This window comes from Pipistrellus kuhlii, unplaced genomic scaffold (assembly GCF_014108245.1).
Source record: "Pipistrellus kuhlii isolate mPipKuh1 unplaced genomic scaffold, mPipKuh1.p scaffold_m20_p_18, whole genome shotgun sequence".
Classification (NCBI taxonomy): domain Eukaryota; kingdom Metazoa; phylum Chordata; class Mammalia; order Chiroptera; family Vespertilionidae; genus Pipistrellus; species Pipistrellus kuhlii.
In genome coordinates, this window is record NW_023425493.1 from 12,903,187 (window position 1) to 12,915,791 (window position 12,605).

Sequence of the window (12,605 nt, forward strand, 5' to 3'; positions counted from 1 at the left end):
AGGTACACAAATAATGTGTAGTGGCCACCAGATTGAACCTGACCCAATGCTTCAGACTGTGCTACTTTTAATCAGGGACAACATTCTTCTCACCAAAAGAGAAATGGTTTCTGTTCTTGTAGGCTTATAGGATGCAGTCAATCTATGCTAAAGATTTCGTTTATCAACCAGCCATGCCGCCTAACAATGTTAGAAGCAATTGTTTATCATCTACTTAGATGAATGTCAAAGGCCACTGCCTTGGTCTTCTAGAAAGTTCTGTTTAAATTGACCTATTTCCTATTGTGCGTTTCTTCTGGGTTTGACAATAGCAGAGCACACCAAAACCAAAACCACAGAAATTTCCATTCCTTTCTCTGACTCCCTTCCCACACCCCTGTGCACAACACACTTATCAGAGCCATGCAGCAGCTGTGATGGAAATGAGAACTACAGGAAACTTAGAATTAATCATGCCAAATGGTGACAAATACTCAGGAGAGGGTGATGCTGGTCACTCATGTGACACCACACAGATGGCCCAAGCTACAAACTCTCTCTTACATTCCTGGGTCTGGCCCCTGACTAATCTGCTAAAGAGCCTTCTGAGTTTGGGGAGGTAGACATTTTGGCCTTGGTTGGAGGATTGAGGTGCATACATTTGGAAAATAGAGTTGCATGCACAATCTTTAGGATTTCCATTGTCTGTCTCCAGTCACACACCACATAAAGACTATTCATTTAACTACGGACCACATATACTACAGCAGTCCCATAAGATTATAACAAAGTTGAAAGATTTTTATCACTCAGTGATGTGATATCATAGCCATCGTAATGTCCTACCACAGTGGTCGGCAAACTCATTAGTCAACAGAGCCAAATATCAATAGTACAATGATTGAAATTTCTTTTGAGAGACAAATTTTTTAAACTTCTTCTAACACCACTTCTTCAAAATAGACTCACCCACGCCATGGTATTTTGTGGAAGAGCCACATTCAAGGGGCCAAAGAGCCGAATGTGGCTCGTAATTTGGCCGACCACAGTCCTAGCACAACATATTACGTGTTTGTGTTAATGCCAGTGTAAATAAATCCATCGCAATGCCAGCCATATAGAAGTACAGCATATACAATTGCAGGAGTAGACTATGCCAACAAAGTTTGCGTAAGTGCACACTACGATGTTCACACTAAGACAAAATTGCCTGACGAAGCATTTCTCAGAACATCTCCCCATTGTTAAGAGGCACATGACTCAGTAGAGATATACATAGACACAAATATTTCCGTTTGGGGTAAATGCTAAAACTTTCTCAAATTAACTTTTTGGAGGTGGAGGGGAAGAAAGTAGCAGGAGCTGACCACACCTCCATAGAGAAGTCAGGGAGCCTAAGACTTAACCAGTCTCCTTTGGGATAGTTACTTGGCCCTCGCTATAGACCCCAAGAGAAGCTATGATGTAGTGGGAGGTAAAGTAAATAATGAAGAGGGGGAAAAGGTAGAATTCAGTTGAGAAAAATTTACTTGAGAAAAGAAGTTTTTAATTTAGTCAATAGCAGTTGTGTATTTTCTTCTTGTGTTTCACATCAATTATTATATCTTTCTTCCTTTCCAGAGTCTAACAGCCAAAAGGAGACAATGGCTATATTGTTCAGCCACCCATCTCCAACACCTAGGATAGGGCCTGGCACATTCTAATCTGATGCAAACTATTTGTTGAACTAATGAAAATGTTTGTGCGTGTAGGCACAGCCTCTGAAAGACTGCAGTGTTGTACAATTGTAGAGAGACTAGCCTGAGCTATTTCATGAGATGCCAAGGAAACTCAAATTGAACCCAAGGGCCATATGCCTAGTTTAACAGCCATTAACTCAGCTGATCTATCTTGACTGGTAACTATGTCACCATGTGAACACACAGCACACTGCCTGTTCAGCCCTTCATAATCCTGGACAAATCTGTTCACAAATCACAGAAGCTTTGGAAAACCATCCTGACCCAGGTGATGGGATAAAAATGCTTCCCATAAAATGTTAAAGTATTTTGTAACATCTATTTGATAGTTCAGTGTGACTGATTCCTTTGTTAAGACCAGAACAGTGAGGAGAAAGAAGGGACAAGAAAAATGAGAATAGAATTCATGATAATGTTTTCACAAATGTGCTTTATGCCATCCACATTAGCCTCCCACATCATTCCCTACTGGAAATTTTTGAACAAGTCAAATGTAGATAGGCTTTTGTTACCTGTGACTATTAAATGAAATTGTCTTTGTGCAAGGCCATAAAATAATTATTTTCTTTTAAATTAACAGCTTGTCATTATCTGTAATGTAAGAAGAACTTGATAGTGTGGATAATCTGAAGCATAATAGCCTGAAAGCTCTGGAATGGGTAGGTTCCTTCTTCAGTAACCAGCCTAATCGCTTTTCCTCAGGACAAGGAGCAGAGGAGAGGAATGCTTCCAGGAAGTGGTGAATTGGCTGGCAGGCCTTCCAAAGTCACCACAGACAATTTACATGATAATGAAACCCACAAATGAATGAAGGGAGGTGGGGGAGAGTGGTCAGGGGGTTACAGACCACATTCTAAATGGGTTTATCTTGGATTCCTATTCAGCTCAAATGCCTAATCATAAAATACTTCAGCTTATAATGTATCCTATGGTCACTTGATCAATTCAGTTATCTTTATCTTAACAGAGCCTATAGTCAATGGTATTTATGACTTTCTCATTATCATCATTAGTGAGCAAGGCACAGGGAGATGGAAGGCAAAGTCCTTTTTCTCAAGGAATAGCAGTCAGAAAGGAGCACACTATTTGAATTACAGATATTTTTTAGGCAACATGAAATACTAACTTTAAAAGAGTCGTCAACGTAACCTCTGCTAAAAATGAAAGAAAACACTCCATAACTATTTTGAGGGGGAAGGAGGGAGGGAGGAAGAGGAGGAGGGAGAAAGAGAAAGAATGAATGAATATGTATTTGCCATATATCCACCATCCAGGGTTCATCCATGAAACACATATGCCCTGCCATCCGGAGAACAGAGCGGCAGCTGTGAAGGTTGGCTTCTGAGTCACCATCACTGAAGTGGAACTATTTGTACAAGTTCAAAGGCACCAAAGACCTTGGCAATCATCTGCCTTAGTGAATGTCAAGACGTAGATGACATCACTGTAAACTGGTAAGGCCGAGGAAGATTTCCTATTTGAAATAGGGGAACTCTGGGGATAAACAAAGCTTTTTTCTTTCCTTTAGACAGTGTCTTCACCCAGGAGTGTCTCTGACCCATGGCTCTTGATGATACATCATCTATCAGATTTAGCAAACTGTGAGCTCTCTAGAGAGAGACGGTGGTTTCTGTAATAATTGTAAGATGGTAAAACATCTTATAAAAGTGGCCGTTGGCTTTCTTCAGGCAAAGGAGAGAGACTTCTGTATGAAAACAGACTAAAAAAGACTAGGACCCCTTAGTTGCAAAAGTCAAGGCCTTGGGGTACCATGGCAGTAAATCTATAAAAGGCACGGATCTGGATAGGATAATGTCACACCTACTTAATAGTCCCAGGAAGACATGGTTCACTGTCCCTCATAGAAGCATGAAGCAGCTTTTCCAGGACAGATAAAAAGAAACGAGCTAAATGAAAGCCAGAGCTTGAAATCCAAGAAATGATGTAGGATGAAAATATAAAGAAACAGAAAAAAAAGAGTTTTAAAAACTTTTATAGAGCCTTGTTTGAAGGGAAGTTGGAGTAGTCAGCCTTATGTTTGTCACCTGCAAGGGCAAGATCTTGAGCAGAAAAGACATAGTCTTTGCTGAGAAACTCGTATTTCTAACAAGTATTTGCATGTAGGTCACTGTGCTGGGTACTATTTCCAAAATCATCAGCCTATTCCAATGGAAGAAATTTCTTATATCCTTATGGAAATTTCATTGGGAGGCTGATCAACTTAGTAACAAAAAGATTAAGATTGCAAACGCAGCAAGATGGGAGGTAGAGGGGAAGGAAGAGGTAGTGTTAAGGATCCATACTGTCCTGATTTATCTGGAAATATTATCTTATTCCTTTTTTTTTTTTTTTTTACAAATTGCTTTATGATTATAACCTTCCTCTATGCTTCATAGCATCTCTATTGGGTTTGACTTCTCTCAGTTTAACCGCATTTCTCCGATGAGGAATCAGACCAAGAATAATTAGTTAAGCTCAAGGTCATGTAAATGAATGAGTGATCAGGTGAGGTCCAGGTCTCCACTCGCCTGCTGGCCAACTCTGCCTTGAATTCCCCCCTGTGCACTGGGTCTAAGATGGCTGTGCTCTCAACCAGCTTGGCACCTAGCGTGCCATGTTCCAGGGAAGTGCAGTGTCATTTTGATGAACCTATGAGATGCATTGAAGCTGTTAGGAACAGTTGAGAGATCACAGACAAGATCACCTGTTTTGGCCACTAACTCTTCAATCCTCAGCACTGCGCTCGGCCCTCCCACCCTTTCCTCCTGCCCCACCTCCCACAGTGCATCTCAAAGAACATCCACACATACAAAAGAGAATCACAGAGCCGTATGAAGAAGGCGCAGGCAAGTCCAAAACTCCAGGCTCTGTAACCGTTTTGAACACGCACTTTTGATAGTCTCTCCAGTTTAATTGGAAGAGTGAGATTTAGAACCAAGCAAAGTCAGGTGAACATAGCACTGGAACTCAAAATGAGTATGGTCCTCCTCTCTGTTTCTTCTCTTCCTGTCGGTCACTGTCACCTGGTCTATAGGCAGGCCAGCTCTCATCTCAGCTGGCCAGCTCCACCTGAAGTATATGGAAGTCTGACACAAAAACCCGGGTGAAAGCTTCAAATGCAAGTTTACCTCCCACCCAACCCTCCCTCTTCCTTTCAAATGGAGCCATTTGTTTAAATCCAACCCTTCCTTCCAGTGGATAGAGACACTATGGCTCTTATTTGGATTCCCAGAAAGAGATAAGATTGTGGGGACTCATAGATTCTTGGGAGTTTTCTACCCCACAATTACAAGAGCAGCATCAATTTAAAAATAAATGTGAATGCTATAACAGTATTCACCTAAGAGGAAGAGACCAAGTCCAGATTTAATACCTTAAAGCAGGCCTTTTAACCTAATGGATAGTCTGTAACAGCAGAATTTTCATAGCATCTCAGAGGTTCATCTGGGACTGAGTTACTCAAGAGAATTCTCCCCAACCGCCAGCACCCCCTTGCCCACAAAGGTCACCTGTTCTCTGCCACCTCAGGCACTCCCACCATTTGTGCCTCCTGGACAGACAGCTACCCCTTCTGTCTGCCCAGGCAGCAGTCTTTATGTGACACCCTTAATGGACGTGGTTGTCATTTTATAGATGGAAAAATAGGACAAAAGACAGCACATAAAGAGACAAAGTTCACAGTTTTCCCCAGCGAGCCAATGGGATTCAACCAAGACAACTATTCTCCCTGTATCTCTTCCTCTGAGAGAACCCAACTCCCAATTTCTTCACGTGTAATTACAGGTTCAGTCTTGGGATTGGTGAGCCTTTTCGAATACTCTGCCCAAGGTAGCAATTTTGCAATCCACCGTAGCTGAAGTAAGTATAGACCTAAGCTCCCTCCAGCCTCCTTCTCGCCCGCTCCTCCATCCAGCCCCAGGTCCCCACTTGGGTGAAAACACTTTGCATATAAACAAACTCCTCTCAAAGACACCTCAACCTTGACATTGCTTTCTCCCCTTTTCCAAACTCGCTTCCTTTTTAAAACACCTCGCGCTCTGCCATGCTCCCACACGAGGCCCAATTATCAGAATAATAATTAACAGGCCCTCATTATTTCGGATCAAACAATGCCCCCCGTAACGAAGCCAAGAATAGCCAATGTGATCCCTTAAAACGGGGCGTGAGTTTCCTTACACCTTGGGGCGTCTGAGCCACTGAAAGCATTAGGCAGCGAGCTGCCCATAACGGCCGGGATAACATTGAGTCAAGGACAGTTAATGGGTGCCAGAGCACAGACCAAAGTGCTCCAAGCATGTCAGTCAAGACTAACCGGAGGCTAAAACATCAAAATGCAGGTTGGAGTTTTGACATTCCTGCAGGCTCTGAACGCCTCGCCAGTAAATTTTTAAAGTCAATATCCCCCTTATGCTCATGAACACTCTTCTGTCTGATGCGTGGGACTAATGTGGATCTGATTGAACTGTGACTAAAGTAGGACTTTAAAGGCAGCTTTGAATGTGTGTGGGGGGGCGGAAAGGTTGTGTGTGTGTTTTTTTTCTTCTTTCTGTGTGTGTTTTCTCTTTTTTTTTTTTTCTTCCCCAGAAACGACTGTGATAATAATGAAGACCGTGTACAAAGATTATCACAGGCTGTGTCTTTCGACTTCAAGGTTATGTGATGAGAAAATTAGAAAAGCGACAAGATTAGAAAAACCGCGGAACATTTTGAAAGAAAGCTGCTTTTTTACCAATTATCTGTGTGCAGGATTTACACAGAATCTGAGAGATGGATCTTCTAATGTTTGGAAATGGATGAACGCAGCAATGCAAATAGGAAGAAGTGCTTTGGGGCCTACTCCTGGCAGAAGTTCAAAACCCATATTAAGTGTTCTAACGCACTGAGTGCCTGTTACTTATATGTATTTTTTTAAATTGCCGTGTATGTACAGAACGCAAAATATAACCATTTTGTAAATAAAAGCTAAAAATAACAATGAGATGATTGTTTCTCGAGATGCATGACTTTCCCCAGAATTGGGGAAAAAAACTTCACCTCCTTACCTTTTCTCTTCTCAACACCAAGCACCGATCAGGAAGGCTAGGAAGAACCAGGTGTGGGTGGCGGTCACCATCCTGCAGGTGGTAGCTCAAGGGGTGATAGCCGTTTTGAAACTCAAGTTACAGCTTCATTCCTCCTTAAACAAGGGGGACAAGGACATTTTCCCATAGCCAAGCCCAGGCTGGTTTACATAAAAACACCATTTAAAACCCCACTCCTCTTGCTTTGCCTGTCTGATGACACAGGAGTATTTCTGAAATGTAGAAGCAGGTGGTTCTGTAAGTAAAGTTTGGGCAGAGACTAACCTGTGTCTGAGGGCCCCTTCTCAGAGTCCTTCCCACACCTAGAAGACAAATGATTGTTCTGCTTGCATGACAAATGATTGTTCTGCTTGCAGAACAGATCCTGAAGCCTCTACAGTGTCCATGATTATACATAAAGGCATACATGACAGTCATGTCATGATGACCTTTAACCTACTTAATGGAACCTTTTAAGTAGCATCCTGACATTCTTAGCATCACTGGCACCTGATTTTGACCTCCCAGATATTAAAATATCAATAGGCCACCGATGCACTCCTGGATCAAACTTGGATCTTCCAGAGCTCTCTGCTGATGATGCCAGCAAGGCTTGGGTGTGAAGGGCATCAGAGTTAAAGCACACCAGTTGTCCTTGGTACCTGATGTTTTGATTTTTTAAAAATCTATTAGAACATGATCTACATTTTTGGAATTATTTTGATATTCAAGTCTATATACTAGTATGTATATGCACAGATGTGCATAGACACAGTGTAGTAATACTTTCAAAAATTTAGAAATATATCTATCTACCTATCTATCTAAAATAAACTATCAAATAATGCATCCAAGTTTTCTGTCTTTGTGGGTATTCACAGAAGCACCTCCATGAAATTTGGAACTGTGTTTCACTCATTCACTCAATCAATATTAATTAAGCACCTATTATGTCACAAGAGTGATTTTAAACTATGGTACATCTACACAATGGAATACTACGCTGCTTTAAAAAAGGAGGGATTCTTACCATTTGCAGCAGCATGGATGGAATTGGATAGCATTATGCTAAGTGAAATCAGCCAGTCAGTGAAAGAAAAATACCACATGATCTCACTCATTTATGGATAATAAAGAACATTATAACCTGATGAACAAAAGGATAGATACAGAGGCAGAGGAGCATTGAATAGATTGTCAAATTACAGCAGGAAGGCTGGGGAGGGGCAAGGGGAGGTAAGAGATCAACCAAAGGACTTGTATGTGTGCATATAAGCATAACCAATGGACACAAGACACTGGGGGATGAGAGCATGTATGGGAGTGTGGGGGGGAATGGGAGGATATGGACACATGTAATACCTTAATCAATTTTAAAAAATTAAGAACATAAAAAAACAAAAAACAAGAGTGATTTTAAATGCTTGGGATAGTTCGGTGAATGAAACCAACTAAGATCCTAGACCTTGTGGAGCTTACATTCTTGTGTTGACAGACAACAAAAATACCAAAGCTAATTGCATCATATGCTAGAAGATGGTAAGTGCTCTGGAAAATATACTAGGAGAGAGTAAGAGGAATCGGAGATGCCCAGAGGAGAGGGGGGACAGACAAGTTGTCCTGAGACAGTCACATGAAGTAAAGCCAGGCAGGAGGCATCTAAGTTAGCCACCCAGGTCCAGGGGAGAGGAGCCTCTGGGAAGCAGAATGGCTGAGAAAACGTCTATGGATATCTGGAGTGTTTTCAGAGCAGAAAGGAGGCCAGGCCCAGCTGGCATGGCTCAGTGGTTGAGCACTGGCCTGTGAATCAGAAGGTCACAGTTCAATTGCCGCTCAGGACGCATGCCCAGGTTTCGGGCTCCACCATACTTTATTACCACATTCTTTGGAATGTAATAAGTAGTCCCTTAAGATATTCCAGGAGAAAGGGGTCCCAAAGTCAAATAAGTCCTCATTTAGAAGATTCACAGATCACAACCCATGTGTGAAAGTCTCAGAGAAATTGCCCAGGAAATGACATGTTTTACCTGAGCATTTTGAGTATTTACCCAAGCACACAGCCATTTCTTTTTCCCACTCCCGCATACTTTTGCCACACTTCAGACAGCATATTTTATAGAACATACATTGAGAAAAGATGACCCATATGAATGGGCAATCAGTGCCTCCAGAATGACACCCCCTTTTCCCCCCGAAACCCCCCCGCCCCTAATCCTGCCATTTCTGGACCACTCTGAATTCAGGTCATCTTCTCCAATGGGTGGAATAAAATCCACTGCCTTGAAATTTCTGCCTACAGACCCTAGTTTTACCCTTGGGACTATATAGAATACTCCTGGGCTGGGAAAAACTGCAATATTTTTAATCATATAGAATTTAGACTGGCCTCAGTCACTTAATTACTAGCTGGGCAATTACTAAGACTCTGAATTTTAGTTTCCTTGTATAAATCATCTGCCTTGTAAGGTCCTCCAATTATGACTTGCCTCTTGCCAAAGCTGGTTTGGCTCAGTGGTAGAGCGTCGGCCTGCGGACTGAAAGGTCCCAGGTTCAATTCCGGTCAAGGGCATGTACATTGGTTGTGGGCACATCCCCGGTAGGGGGTGTGCAAGAGGCAGCTGGTCGATGTTTCTCTCTCATCGACGTTTCTAGCTCCCTCTCTCTCTCTCTCTCTCTCTCTCTCTCTCTCTCTCTCTCTCTCTCTCCTTTCCTCTCTGTGAAAAATCAATAAAATATATTAAAAAAAAAAAAAAAAAAAAAAAAGACTTGCCTCTCCAAAAGCCCCGGTCCAGATGGTTTCATGGGGGAATTTCACCAAACATTCAATGAAGAACTAATACCTATCCTCAAACTATTGCAAAAAATTCCAGAGGAAGGAACGCTTCCAAGGTCTTTCTATGAGGCCAGCATTACCCTAATTCCAAAACCAGATAAAGACACTACAAAGAAAGCAGATTACAGGCCAATATCCCTGATGAACAAAGATGTTAAAATCTTCAATAAGGTATTAGTAAATTGGATCTAGCAATACATTAACAGATCATACACTATGGCCAAGTGGGATTTATCCCAGGGATGCAAGACTGGTACGATAATCACAAATCAAAAAATGTGATACATCACATAAATAGATTGCTAGACAAAAACCACATGATCTTATCTATTGATACAGAAAAAGCATTTGACAAAATCCAACACCCTTTTTTGATAAAAACTCTTAGCAAGGTGGTAACAGAGGGATCATAATAAAAGCCATACATGACAAACCTACAGCCAACATCATACTCAATAGGCAATAACTAAAACAATTTCCCCTAAGAACAGGAACAAGACAGGAATGCCCATTTTCACCACTCCTGTTTTACATAGTACTAGAAGTGCTAGCCATTGCGATCAGACAAGAAGATATAAAAGGCATCCAAATTGGAAAGGAGGAAGGAAAACTCTCATTTACCGACGACATGATATTGTACACAGAAAACCATAAAGACTCAATAAAAAAACTACTAGATTTAATAAATGAATTCAGCAACATAGTAGGATACAAAATTAACACCCAGAAATCTATGGCATTTTTATGTTCCAATAATGAAATCTTAGAAAGAGAAAATAAAAAATAATCCCATTTACCTTTGCAACAAAAAAGAAAGATAGGAATAAATTTAACTAAAGAGATAAAAGAGATAGAAGAAGATATAAACAAGTGGAAGAATATACAGTATTCAAAGATTGGCAGAATCAATATCATTAAAATATCCATACTACCCAAAGTAATCTATAGATTCAATGCAGTCCCTATTAAAATACTAACGGCATATTTCACAGACTTAGAACAGACACTCCAAAAATGTATATAGAACCAACCAAACAAACAAACAAAAAAAACGAATAGTCACAGAAATCTTGAGAAAGAAGAACAAAGTTGGGGGAATCACAATACCAGATATCAAGTTAATTACAAAGCCATTGTACTCAAAACAGCCTTGTACTGAACAGGCATGTAGATCAATAGAACAGAATAGAGGGCCCAGAAATTGACCCAACCCATTATGCTCATTTAATATGTGACTAGGGAGGCAAGAGCATGCAATGTAGTAAGTCAGTCTCTTCAATAAATGGTGTTGGGAAAATTGGACAGATACATACAAAAAAAAAAAAAAAAATGAAACTATACCACCAACTTATACCATACACAAGAATAAACTCAAAATGTATAAAAGACTTAAATGTACGGCACAAAACCATAGGCCGCCAAATCTCAGACATGTCTCATAGCACTATGTGTGCGGATACATTTCCTAGGACAAAGGAAACAAAAGGGAAAATAAACAAATGGGACTGCATCAAAATAAAAGCTACACAGAAAAAGAAACCATCAACAAAATGACAAAAGGGCTCACTACATGGGAGAACATATTTGCCAATAATACACCCAATAAGGGGGTAATTTCCAAAATATACAGGGAACTCATATGACTTAACAAAAGAAAACAATCCAATTAAAAAATGGGCAAAGGACCTAAATAGACACTTCTCCAAAGTGGATATATGGAAGGCCCAGAGACATATTGAAAAATGCTCAAAGTCACTAATCATCCAAGAGATGCAAATCAAAACAACAATGAGGTATCACCTCACACCTGTCAGAATGGCTATCATCAACAAATCAACAAAAGACAAGTGCTGGCGAGGATTCGGAGAAAAGGGAACCCTCATGCATTGCTAGTGGGAATGCAGACTGGTGCAGTCTTGGTGGGAAACAGTATGGATTTTCCTCAAAAAAATTAAAACGAACTCCCATTTGACCCAGCCATCCCACTTCTAGGAATATATCATAAGAAATCACAAACATCAATCAGAAAGGATATATGCACCCCTATGTTCACAGCAGCACAATTTACAATAGCTAAGATTTGAAAACAGTCTAAGGGCCCATCAGCGGATTCCATTGTGGTACATCTACACAATGGGATACTATGCTGCTATAAAAAAAGAAAGAACTCTTACTATTTGCAACGGCATGTATGGACATGGAGAACATTATGCTAAACGAAATAAGCCAGTAGGAGAAAGATAAATATCACATGATCTCACTCATTTGTGGAATCTAACAAACAACATAAACTGATAAACAAAGATAGATTCAGAGACATAAAAGCATTGAACAGACTGTCAAACCTCAGAGGGAAGAGAGGGGAGGCTAGGGGGTGGGAAGAAATTAACCAAAGAACTTGTATACATATATGCATAACCTATGGACACAGATAGTAACTATTGTGTGGTGAAGGCCTAGTGCCAGGGAGTAGGTATGGGCCAGAAGAGGTCAATGGGGGGGAAAATAGAAGATGTAATGCTTTTAACAACAAAGATGAAGAAAAAAGAAAAAGAAAAAAAGATTTGCCTCTCCAGCGCTTCCCCATAAGTGTTTCCCCTGTATCCTTAAACACCTGTCCTGAATCCTAGACTGGGGATTTCAGGCTTTATTTACTTCCTGTTCTCCTGGGTGGTGCCATTAATAAAATAACTTTCTCTACTGCAATTCTCCATGTTTAGTGTTTGGCTCTGTAGAGCTCCAGTTCAAACTGTTTCTGCTCTATAACAACATGGAAGTCCTTATTGCAGGCACATCTCCAGTGCTTTGGTAGACCTGTCTCTTAGGAAAGGCATCCCTCCCTGTGTCTATCATGACTTCCTCTTGGTTCTCTTCTCTGGAACCATGCAGAACAATTTTTATCCTGTTCTATCCCAAATTGGTCTCACTCCACCATTTATTTCTTTGCAACAATTGAGCAGACCTGAATGAGCCATCTGAGGATTCCAGCTTCCA

The 12,605-nt window shown here is 40.8% G+C and overlaps 2 long non-coding RNA genes across 4 annotated transcripts in view; one reads left to right on the forward strand and one right to left on the reverse strand.

Moving 5' to 3' along the window:
* Positions 1-12,605, reverse strand: part of LOC118721220 — a 195,497-nt gene that overhangs the window by 16,284 nt on the left and 166,608 nt on the right. The window lies entirely within an intron of this gene.
* LOC123652547 lies at positions 2,270-6,682 on the forward strand. The gene is made up of 3 exons (XR_006741940.1): positions 2,270-2,377; positions 2,993-3,172; positions 6,303-6,682. It is a non-coding gene; the product is annotated as an uncharacterized LOC123652547 (long non-coding RNA).